Source organism: Nerophis ophidion, linkage group LG15 (assembly GCF_033978795.1).
Source record: "Nerophis ophidion isolate RoL-2023_Sa linkage group LG15, RoL_Noph_v1.0, whole genome shotgun sequence".
Taxonomy (NCBI): Eukaryota; Metazoa; Chordata; class Actinopteri; order Syngnathiformes; family Syngnathidae; genus Nerophis; species Nerophis ophidion.
The window spans coordinates 27,906,121-27,913,095 of NC_084625.1; positions in this window are offsets into that span (position 1 = coordinate 27,906,121).

Below are 6,975 nucleotides of genomic sequence, written 5' to 3' on the forward strand. Positions count from 1 at the left end.
CCTTGCCCTTTTGTGGGCCCTACTGAGGATGTCAATGTGGTTTGTGCAGCCCTTTGAGGCACTTGTGATTCAGGGCTATATAAATAAACATTGATTGATTGATTGATAATGCCACTGTAAAGTCATCTCGTTGACATTCCCTCCCACCAGAACCCACCACCATTTCAAAAACCTGTGAGAAACACTTCACCAAAATTGTCTCAGCTACTGTAATTCGAAAAAAATAAATATGACAAAATGTGCTTGATTATTTTTTGCTATGCCTGTAAATAAATTATAACTATAATGGTAGTCAATGGGGATTTGTTAGTCCCCATTATTCCACACTGCTATTAAGTTTGTAATCTGAGACAGCAAAAAAATATAACGATGCATCAAATTTATTATTAATCGTATGTATATTTAGGCGTGATCTTTATCCCAGTAACACCCCTTCAGCATGTACCATATTGATTATAACTCATGTTATGCAAATTTTTAGAACAAAAACACATAATTGGGTGAAATGGGCATTCAAAGGGTTAAAAAAAACAATAAAAAGTGACATGTTTTTGCCATTTTTATGTTGATTGCGAGGTTTGAGCAAAAAGTTGAAAAAAAACTATGAATCCATACACATTAAACTCCCTGAGGACTTTTTCATCTTTTAGTTACTGTACAGCTAAAACTGTGTTCCAAGTGTATACTTATAAGTATTTAAAATGGAAATATTAAAATTTAACATTGAAAAAACGTGTATTTTGAGTAACAACTAAAGTTATGGCCAAATATAGAGCAGGAATTTACCTCAAAGAACAAAGTCCTGAGATTGATCCGAGGATTAAGAAAAAAAACATGTGACAAAAACAGCTGCTCTGTCATTTGAATGTGAAGCACCAAACTGTGTTTATCAAGAAGCACTTCTTTAAACCCTCGAGTTACAGCTCGTACTGAAAGAAATCAGAGGAGTGGCGTGATCTAAATGGAACTATAGAGGAAAACATCCAAAGTGTGGGGGTCATCGAGATCTTAGGGCACAAGATAAGGTAAATATTCTTATTTTGTTGTTTAATATTTAGCTCATTGACCAGAGCTGCAAGTTTCAGATTCCTGCAGATCAAATGTAATGACTTGCAAAATCAAGCAGATGCCGGATGACCATTATGAAACACCAACACAGGGTCCGTTCCATGTCAATACAGGTGGCGAATGTGCCATACACTCACTGAGGCATCATTTACCCATCACTAGTAATGATTGAACACGCTTCATGTGACGGATACCAGCTGTTGCCCCTGTGCCATAGTACTCTACTCGATGATGCATTAAGAGTTGTGCCGGACAATAAAGCTGAAAGCTCAGGATTTTGGGACATTTGCAAACATCTAAAATGATGTAGCTAACAAAAACAATCTACCTAATATTGTACACAATTATTATCAACCAAAGAGATTTTTTATTTTTTTATTTAACACCCTTATTGTTGATTGAACTAAGCAAACAAGTTAAACACTGTACTAAAATGAATCAGTTTAAGAAAGTGTTCGAACTCAAAGTGTTTACAAAATGAAAGGAAGAACTGTATTGATAAATCATCCATCTCATATTCAGCATAATATGTGAGCCACAACTTAATTATCTATTCATGTAAATTTCATTAAAATTCATTGATTCATGTATATTGATGTTTGTTAGTCTAAAAAAATTAGGACAGGAAGAGAACAAATTTGTTATGAATTGCTTCGAAATAGAAAGAATGAGGGCTTCACGGTGGTCCGAGTAGTCCTGAGCTTGTGATCTTTCTGTGTGGAGTTTGCATGTTCTCCCTGTGACTGCGTGGGTTCCTTCCGGGTACTCCGGCTTCCTCCCACTTCCAAAGACATGCACCTGGGGATAGGTTGATTGGAGACACTAAATAGGCCCTAGTGTGTGAATATGAGTGTGAATGTTGTCTGTCTATCTGTGTTGGCCCTGAGATGAGGTGGCGACTTGTCCAGGGTGTACCCCGCCTTCCGACCGATTGTAGCTGAGATAGGCACCAGCGCCCCCCACAACCCCAAAGAGAATAAGCCGTAGAAAATGGATGGATAGAAAGAAAGAGGTGGGATTAAATAAACTCTGTTTATACTTCTTTTCAGACATTTTGGAATATGATAAGGTAAGTATGTGATGTACCATATTGGTAACTGTATGCATGCTCAAAAAACTTTAAACCAGGGGTCACCAACGCGGTGCCAGCGGGCACCAGGTAGCCCGTAAGGACCAGATGAGTCGCCCGCATGCCTGTTCTAAAAATAGCTCAAATAGCAGCACTTACCAGTGAGCTGCCTCTATTTTTTTAATTGTATTTATTTACTAGCAAACTGGTCTCGCTTTGCTCAACATTTTTAATTCTAAGAGAGACAAAACCCAAATAGAATTTGAAAATCCAAGAAAATATTTCAAAGACTTGGTCTTCACTTGTTTAAATGAATGCATTTTTTTTTTTTTACTTTGCTTCTTATAACTTTCAGAAAGACAATTTTGGAGAAAAATACAACTTTAAAAATGATTTTAGAATTTTTAAACACATATAGCTTTTTACCTTTTGAATTCCTTCCTCTTCTTTCCTGACAATTTAAATCAATGTTTAAGTTTTTTTTTTTTTTATTGTAAACAATAATAATGTGGTAAATTGAATTTTTCATGTTTTTCTGTGTTTTTGCACATCATGTTTTACTCTCGCTCTCACCCACAGTCTGGAGTGCAGCTGACGCTGGGCAATCGTGCACACCTGAAAGCTGATTAGGTGATCTATTTAGTCTGGGTGCTGACGGCCTGTCAGTGCCGGAACTTTGTATTCCACTGCAAGTTCTATCGCATGTGTCTTGGCCTCCTACAAACTTACAGTCTTTCTAGTCTGTCTTGTGCTCCTCTCAGGTTTGCTTATTTATATCCTAGCCTTGTCTAGCGTCTTTAGTTAACATTTTGTTTCTTTGTTTTACTTCGTGTTTTGAAGTAAGTTATCCTAGTTTCGTCTAGCGTTTTCTGTTCAATTGTTGATTGTTTGATATAGTTATTTATTCATGGTGTGTTTTGTATTTCCACCATCGCTTTTTGTTTTGGCTACGTTCCACTTCCACCTTAATAAAGGAAGAATTTAACTATATCATACTACGTCCCTGCATCCTTGGGATCCACTCTCCAATTTTCGTAACAAATAAGTACATTTTAATTTAATTCTTCATTTTAGCATCTTCAAATTAATGATTAAAATTCAAAAAAAATATTCTGGCGAATCTAGAAAATCTGTAGAATCAAATTTAAATCTTATTTCAAAGTCTTTTGAAGTTTTTTTTTTAATTTTTGTTATGGAAAATCTAGAAGAAATAATGATTTGTCTTTGTTAGAAATATTGCTTGGTCCAATTTGTTATATATTATAACAAAGTGCAGATTGGATGTTAACCTATTTAAAACATGTCATCAAAATAATAAAATTAATCTTAATCAGGAAAAATTACTAAAGATGTTCCATAAATTCTTTAATTTTTTTCAAAAATATTCGAATTAGGTAGTTTTTGTCTTTATTTTTTTCGGTTGAATTTTGAATTTTAAAGAGTCGAAATTGAAGATAAGCTGTTTCAAAATTTAATTTTCTTTTTTTTTCGTGTTTTCTCCTCTTTTAAACCGTTCAATTAAGTGTTTTTTTCATAATTTATTCTCTACAAAAAACCTTCCGTAAAAGGAAAAAAAAATTACGAAGGAATGACAGACAGAAATACCCATTTTTTATATGTATTTTGATTTATTTATTAAAGGTAAATTGAGCAAATTATCTATTTCTGGCAATTTATTTAAGTGTGCATCAAACTGGTAGCCCTTCGCATTAATCAGTACCCAAGAAGTAGCTCTTGGTTTTAAAAAGGTTGGTGACCCCTGCTCTAAACTAATACTACCACATTATACATCACATATGTTTACACTTCAACATAAAAAAGAAAAGGAGTAGGAAGAAACAGCTTTTGTTAAATACTTCCCCTTCTTCAGTTAATATGTTCAATTCTTAAAGGCCTACTGAAACCAACTACTACCGACCACGCAGTCTGATAGTTTATATATCAATGATGAAACATTAACATTGCAACACATGCCAATACGGCCGGTTTAGTTTACTAAATTACAATTTTAAATTTCCAGCGGAGTTTCCTGTTGAAAACGTCGCGGAATGATGACGCGTATGATGACGCGTGTTTGTGATGTTATTGGTTGGAGGGGACATAGCCCAGCACCACTTACGGCTAAAAGTCGTCTCTTTTCATTGCACAATTACACAGTATTCTGGACATCTGTGTTGCCGAATCTTTTGCAATTTGTTCAATTAATAATGGAGACTATAAAGAACAATGCTGTTGGTGGAAAGCAGTGGATTGCAGCTGTCTTTAGCACCGAGACACAGCCGGTGTTTCTTTGTTTGTTGTGAAGCTTTAACACAGAGCGGTCAAGCGAACATGTTCCTCTACGTCAACCAGCAAGTTTTTGGATGGGAAAATTGTGATATTAAGTCAGCTCTTACTGGAGACTTGAGTAGATTATGCAACCTCCTCCTGTAGCTGTCAAAAAGGCTGCTGTGATCTTGGCTCCGGCTTCTCTCAGAGACACTGGCGTTCACCGCAGCCCTCCAACTTTCAGGTATGACTTTATAATCTCACTAAAACACTTTAAACACAAGCAGATATGGGATTTTCCAGAATTATCCTAGTAAATGTGTCTGTCATCATTAGCCGTTGTCAGTCCACTGCTGGACGAAAGCCTCAGCATGTTTCTGCCATAGTGAACGATCTCTAGCTGCTCCCTGCCACTGCACTGTTCCCTTGGAACTGCTGGGGACTGGGGGCCGTCTTCTTGGCGTACTTTTCATGCTGCTTATTAGCCTACACCTTCCACGCTGGCTTGGTGTGGGTTGGAAGGGGTATTTTATATCAGAGATCCTTCTCCTAGACTAATTGCCTTACTGGGCTGCTGAAATTAGTCTGTCCTGTTGGTTGTCTCCGCCCCATTTACCCAGGGACCTGCTCAGCTTTATGGCACTGACCGCCCGCCAGTCACAAGAGAAGGTGCTAACGGTTCTTTGTGTGCATTTTATAGACATTAGTTGGGACTCACTAACCCCACACACAACCTCCCATCTCATGCCTGGATGTAGTTTAACGTCATACCCAGGACTAATGTGTCTAATAACATCAGAATCGCTCACACTGCCGCCGCCTGGAGCCGCCGCCTTTTCTTTTTTTCCTTTTTTCTTTTATTTTTGTGCTTCACTCTAACTTTCCTCATCCACAAATCTTTCATCCTCGCTCAATTTAATGGGGAAATCGTCGCTTTTTTGGTCCGAATTGCTATTACTGCTAGTAGCTCACATTATAAACAATGTGAGGATGTGAGGAGCCCTCACACCGGTGATGTCACGCGCACATCGTCTGCTACTTCCTGTACAGGCAAGGCTTTTTTATTAGCGACTAAAAGTTGTGAACTTTATCGTGGATGTTCTCTACTAAATCCTTTCAGCAAAAATATGACAATAATGCACATAGAATGGACCTGCTATCCCCGTTTGAATAAGAAAATCTAATTTCAGTAGGCCTTTAAGTTTAACATCTGCTAGTTTACTATGTTCTATACAGAAAGGAAAGGGTGAGAGTCAAAACGTAGTACATAATCGTAATATATTCGACAAAAAATGGCTTTCTGCTTAAAGATGATGACTTAAATCAGGTGTTCTTAACCTTTTTGACCTCAAGACCTAACTTTTCCACTACAGAGGGATTTGGGACTCACTCAAACACAACACTGAATTAGTAATTTTACTCTTGATTTTATTCGCATTCAATAATTGCATCTAACCCAGTGGTTCTTCAACTTTTTCCACCTCAGAAAACACTTGGCTTTCCAAGTACCACCAATAAAATCCAGTAGCATAGTAGGCCTAAATATTAATCAAAAACAAGTCAGAAGTTTTATTTAGAGATTATATTTGATATTTTGGTCACTGTAACATCACACACTGTTTGAACAATAATGTTGTGTTTGAATATTTAATTTAGTGATTCTTTGTTGTACCACAAGATGGAGCCTGCGCACCATAAGTGGTACACGTACCACATTTTGAGAATCACTTTTCTAACATACTTACAGTTTAACACAACAAAACTTGCCAAATGATATGAAACAATGTGTTTATCACAAAGGTTTAGGTGAAGCTGATTACAAAAATAAAAACTAATCAAATTAACTGCAAAGGAAGGCACTCTTAAAAAACAATTAAAAATAAATGCATGTACATACAACAAACTAGGCAATGCTAAAATAAATACATTCTGACTAAAATCCATTTTATAATAATAATAATAATATGTATGTTAATCAAATAAACTGTCAAGAAAACGTAGTTTCAAATGAAAAAATACAGCTTTCCCAGCAGACACAAGACATTGATACAGTGTTGATTATATATACTTTTGTGGAGGTTCCCCTCCTCAGGGTTCCTCGGACCACCAAACATTGGGACAGGAGTCTAGCTCAGGGTTGCAACTGTTTAATTTTACAATAAAAGTGTCTTTCTTGTGCTTTTCAGCAATTGTCCTTTTCTTTTATCTCTTGCTAGTGCTCCAAGTCCAACGCCTACTGCTTCCCGACTGCTGCCTTTAACAGAGTGACAGGTGATTAGACAAACACTTTCAGCTGTGTCATCCACTTCGCTGCAGGTGCGCTGGCCACGCCCACCACAACATGTTTTTTAAAACTGACTTTGAAACATCAATCCATCCATTTCCTACCGCTTATCCCTTTCGGGGCCGCAGGGGTGTTGGAGCCTATCTTAACTGCAATCGGGCGGAAGGCGGAGTACATCCTGGACAAGTCGCCACCTCATCGCAGGGCCAACACAGATAGATAGACAACATTCACACTCACATTCACACACTAGGGCCAATTTAGTGTTGCCAATCAACCTATCCCC